Source organism: Eptatretus burgeri, chromosome 16, assembly GCF_056783735.1.
Source record: "Eptatretus burgeri isolate ZD-2024b chromosome 16, Ebu_testis_v1, whole genome shotgun sequence".
Classification (NCBI taxonomy): domain Eukaryota; kingdom Metazoa; phylum Chordata; class Myxini; order Myxiniformes; family Myxinidae; genus Eptatretus; species Eptatretus burgeri.
In genome coordinates, this window is record NC_140976.1 from 22583254 (window position 1) to 22589253 (window position 6000).

A 6000-nucleotide genomic window follows, 5' to 3' on the forward strand; every position below is an offset into this window, starting at 1 on the left:
ATGAGAACCCCATCCCCCCACCTCCCCCTCCCCACTTGGGGGTGGGGGTTGTTCTAATAATCCCCAGTCTGGCTACAGCTGTCAAACCTTATGTGTGACACATGAAATAATATCTATTTTTCAAGAGAAATTCATTGGTGCACGTATCAGTGACCTCGCCCATGACCTTCACAATGGTCAGCATGATTTAATGTATATATAAGGGGAGGTTGGGTGCACAATTTTTTCATTTATATTGGTTCATGAGTCAGTAAGTGACCACTATATTCGTTATGGGTGTGTGTCTGTCTGTCCCGAGCATAGCTCCGTGAGTTTTGATCCGATCCTGATAAAATTTGGGTGGGAGGTTTATATCATGATCTAGTTGTGTTTTCCTGAGAATGGGCGTGGTGCGCCCATTATGGGCGGAGCCACGCCCAAAAAACGTCTTTTTAGGGGCTAGCCGGTTTCAAGCTACATCTTCTCCGAGGGGGTTTATCGAATCTGGCAGGGGTTTCAGTATTTGGTTCGCCCAATGGCACCTGCATAGCCCCACGGAGCTCGATTTTTTCATTTTTGTCCCAAGGTCAAGATCACAAGGTCACGAACTTAGAAAATGTCCAAAAAAAATCAATAAATTGGGCATCGAGCTCCGAGGGTTTTCAACTGTTTCGAATGAAAGTTGGTATGCAAGTAGTGCTCTTCGAGTACTACAACTTTCATCATTTACGTTTTTCCCGATTCCCACCAGTTTCCCCGTGGGGTCCCCTCGAAGGTCAAAATATAAAAAAGGCAAACCGTGTACATTGCTCGTGAACCATCGCCGTCTCCAGACTTGTTTTTATAGCAGTCATGGTGAAATCAATGCAGTGTCTGTTGGTATTGGTTTCATCATGCTTCCAGAGAGAGAGGTACTCAAACAGTTCTTCCTTATTACTTGAATCAGAGAGGAGTCATCAGCCCATTGTGGATCAGGACCCTATCCAGTTTGGATGGAAGAAGGAGAGTGAGGGTGGTGGACAAGTGCCCATGTGGACCATGAGCAGGATGGCTGGGGAGGTCTTTGAGGTAGATGTAAGCTGCAGTTGCCGAGGGAGATGTCCATCAGACAAGGGCAGGAAGTGCTCTTGCTGCTGCTGAGCCCAGCTCAAATGTACAAGATGCTGCAAATGCATTTGTTCTTCAATCTCCACCTCGCAAAGGTTCATCATTTATTTCTTACTAAAATTATTGTCATTTTCTTCTCATTAACATACAAAAAATGGATGGTAAAAGGAGAGTCTAGCACTAAATACTCACAACCACATAAGTATGTCCTTGTGACAATGTTGATACATTCATTGGAGGGATATGAGTGTTTGTGTACAAATGTGAATCAACAATTTACAACTGCTTTTGTATTTTTGTGGAAATATATCAGGCAGTGCTGGATTGGTTAGATTGTGGGGTCTCCGTGGACCATCATTTCCTAATAACTAAATTTTGATACTTTTATTATAGATTTTTAGGAACCAGCATATCGAAAGTCATGCTAACCAATGTGAAGGTCATGCTTAAGGTCACCGATACATGCACCAATGAATTTCTCTTGAAAAATTGATATTATTTCATGTGTCATACACAGGGTTTCTTGACAGCTGTTCCCAGACTGAGGAATCATGACAACACCCCCCCCCCCTCAAGGGAGGGGGGGGAGAGGGGGTGGTTCTCATGGGGGCATATATGTGAGTATACCTGAAGAGAATGTGTTCTACAATTGTTGTGGAGTACATAGACTTTCATCTGACACCAAAATCAACATTCTTCAATGCTAAATAGCCAAGATGTGTCGGAAGGCTTGCCATCCACATGCTCCCACCTTCAAGGGGGGTAAGTAAGGGAGTAGTGCAGATAGATGATAATTGGCACGCAACACTAATTCTGCTCCTCAGACCCCAAACTAGTAGAAAATGCTCAAATATTACAGAGAGTGTCAAAGACTTAATGTTTTTGATCCTACTAATATAAACACAAGCAGTATTATCCCATCCCCTTCTAAATATGGCCTAGATAATTTCAAAATGACCATCAGGGTATCTCTTGGGATATTATTGTGGCAACTAATGTACTTTTGAAAACAGAATTTGGTGGTCTTTCCAAGTTGATGGCGACTGGGAATAAGTAAAAGAGGAAAGAGGAGAGTATGTGATGAGGAAAGAAGAAGATAAGAGAGGTGTGGGAGTTACTGTAAGAGGAGAAAAATTACAGTTTTCATCAAGATAAATGAAGCATTTCCTACGACAACCAAAGTGTCCACCCTAATTACACCATTTCTACATCTGGACACGTTTTCAATTAAAAATTAGAACGGCGGAAAATTATTCCACATCCGAGATCGTCATCGTTATTGCCACGGTGATCAACGTTCTCCAAGCCAGACGGGCCTTGATCAGCTGGCGACATTCTCTTTTACAGGACAGACATCATGAAGTGAGGCAGCAGATGTTCAATGCCCAGGAGGGTAATCTGGCTTCACATAGGCAGTATGTGTAGGAAAAACCTTGATGAAAGCCCCAGGCAGCAAGGGCGAGGCCCAAAGCTTGTGCATATGTTTCCAGGGGCTATACCTTCAAAATAAATGGAGAGCACTGTTGGTCTGATCATCCATTCATGTCTTCGTGTCACGAGCAGAGCTCACGAGGAACAGCAGATATTTGGAAATCCTCCGGGAGGGAAAATGGCTGTAGATCACGCAAGTGATTTGCAGGCGACACGGGCAAAGGTTGCAGCCGTCTTGTTTAGAGCCCCATTTGGGCGGTTGACAGACGAGGTGACGATTGTATGAAAAATAATGTTGACTTTTACACAATCGCATAAATTTGTACATCGCCATGTCTCATTTGCTGCAAAACCAGAGGCACAGAAGGGTGCCTGAATGATGTGCACTTGGAATGTTGAGTAAATTTACTTGCCTACAACGTCCTTGACCTTCTGAATTGTGTTAATCCCTCAGCCTCTTCCCTTGCCAACAACACCAGATATTTCTCCAGGCTAAGGATAGCAAAAGCTTTCCACTTAGTTATTCCTCTTGTGACTTTTAGCTCAATTTGAACCCATGGGCATTTCCAGCACATTCAGCTATATTTCTCGCCATTTAAATCCGCACCGGTGGAACAATGAAGTCCGTTGCCTTATTCAGGTTGCAGAAAATTGAATCGAGAATCCAGTCCAGGTGTAAACACCGACCACCACCTGTTCGGCTCGACACTCAGTGTATTGTGCCAGATGAAGGAAGACCTGTGCTGTGCCGATGATTGTCTTGCACGGTTTCAAATTATTGGGGAAATACGTGCGTAGCATCATCCTAAAACTTGCTTGGGCTGAAATGCTGGTGACAAAACCAATGAATAAAAAACATTTTTTTGCTTTTCTTCATGTTATGAGTGTGGTCAAATTTGGCTAACCTCTGGCAGGCCGTTAGCTGTAAATTGCTTTCCAAAGGTCTTGGATCGATCACCATCTCATCATCGGACCTTCTTTAATTGTGGCACAGATGCCATGCTGGCAAAAAAGAATTCCTTACAAAACGGTGGGCTCATAAATAATAATTAACAGCAATGCATAATTACATTCCTTGAAACAAAAAAGAAGATAAATGGCTCAGGAAGATAGAGTAAAAACCAGAAAGTCAGCGAATGTCCGATGCAATCTGCTACACACCAATGAACTCAGTGGTTTTTACTGATGGGAATTTCAGTGAACTCTTCGCGAACGGTTCAGATGTGCCGAGCCAAAGTCATAAGACCGGGCCTCGTTTCGTCCAACATAGGCCTGCCTTGATGGTGATGGAGTAACAGGCCAAAATACAAGTATGAGAAATATGTGAAGGCAGAGCAAATGGGTGCATTAAAGCCAGAAAATCGCAACCACAATAACACAGATTGACGACACAAGCTCATACAATATGTAGAAATATCGACTGAAGTAGAAAAGCCTTTATTTCTTGATCACACATAATGCCAATACTATTACATGTCCACACATTATTGTGGGGACATGTTCTGACAAGATTCTACATTGGCCTCCAATCCTCCATCATATGACGTCCTTTCATGGCACACCTGAACTCCTGTCCACCTACAAAGCCTTTGTCCACAGCTTGACGGAGTACTGCTCTCCCTTCTGGGCTGGCACCCCTGCCTCACATCTTTCTCAGCTTGACCAAGTGGAAACCACGACTTTCAAGATCATTGCAATCTCCTGCAATGAAGATGAGTCAATGGGGTGTCTAATATTGTAACAATAGTGACCAAAAAAAATAATCACTTTCCCATCACAGACAGGTCAGTGGTCTCTCTGTATTCAACCGCTTCTTCACTTCCTTTTTGGCCTTGCACTCTCTGCTCTTTCTGCGCTCTAACCAACCCCCCCTCCCCACCCAGGTTTCTTCGGGGAGCACACGGTCCACCAACAACCCCCTTCTGCTGAAACTCCCAAATTATGGAATCACTGCTCACCTCCACTCATTGGATCCTCTTTTTCCCTGCCTGTGGAACCAGGGAGTTCAAGATGGCTGTTCACCACTATCTCACTGTAATAGATTATTCTGTGGATCTCATCTGTTTCTCGTACATCCTATGAAAGAACCTCCATCAGCCACTTCTTCTTGGCACTCAGGCAAGAAGGTTTGTATAATAAAGCACTCATGGATCCTTACTATAATTCATGGACCGGTGTTTGTTTGTGTGTTTGTTGTGCGACTCCTCCTACAGTTCTTGGATGATATATATCCAGACTTGCTATGGAGAATCAGCATGCCCCCAGTTAGGGGATAGGGGTATTTTTATTTTTGACGGTGGTCTTGGGGGTGGAGGGGTTGAAGAGGGGAGACATGTAAATTCTCTGTGTAAATGTGTATTATGTAGCGCCGCCTCCAGGTCGGGGAGGGTATTACAAGTCTCCACCATTTACTGTACAGTATTTCTGTCTTCACATTTTCCTGCAGAGTGAGGTGCTTTGAATTATAAGCAGTCGGGATGTTTTTGCTTCATGCACGTAACAGGTTATTTTTATTTTCTTTTTGGGAGTGATGAGGCAGTTTCCAGTTCTGGGTTTGGAGCGTTGGCAGGTCTCCTTCAGGGCTCTCTGCTGACGATCTCAAAGTTAAGTTTCTGATCGTTATCTGTCCCGTTTTAACTGTTTATTTTCTCACCTACATGTTACTGTGTGTTCCTAGATCGGTTTTGTTTCAAAAATCATGCTATTTTGTGAGTTTTCGTCGACCTTGTCTTCCCGGGTGCTTGAGGCCTACCCATCCCTCCCCCAGTGTATGATCGTGTTTATTTGTATTTTCTCCCCATTACCTTCAATTCCTATCTTCCCCACTTTCCCAACGTCCCCCATCCCTCCCAATTAAACACTCGATTTCTTGTCTTAAATCCAAAAAACAAACAAACAAGCAAAAAAAAAACTACCTTTCTCCTTGCACACTCACGAGTCTCGATCCTTATTCTTCTTCTTCTTCTTCTTCCTCCTGCTGGCACACCATCTTTATTCTACTGAGTTGACCCTCTCTCGCCATTACCTTCACGATTTCTTCCTACAACCTTCCATTCCCGAATCTTACCTGTTCTTCAAAAATACATCAAAAAATAATAATCTTCCTTGTATCCTTTCGATCTCTACACCTCCTGTAACCACATGTCTCTCTCTACTCTTCCTGGTACTTTCCATCAACCCAGCAGCTTCACACTGCATTTACCGTTCTAAATTCACCACACTTCCACGATTTTACTTCAACCTTCCCTTTTGCGAATGTTACGCAATCCAATTTCACCATTCACCTCACGATTTTTTCTACAACACTTCCATGACCTAATCTGATGAAAACTCTCTCAAACAATAAAACGATCTCTTATAATGCTTCATCTTCCTCTTTCACATGTGTGGTACTCTTTACTGTATCATAATGCACTACTCTTCCACTATTTAAACAGACTGCTCTCAATTCGACCTTTCTTTCATACCTAACAGCCAAAAAAT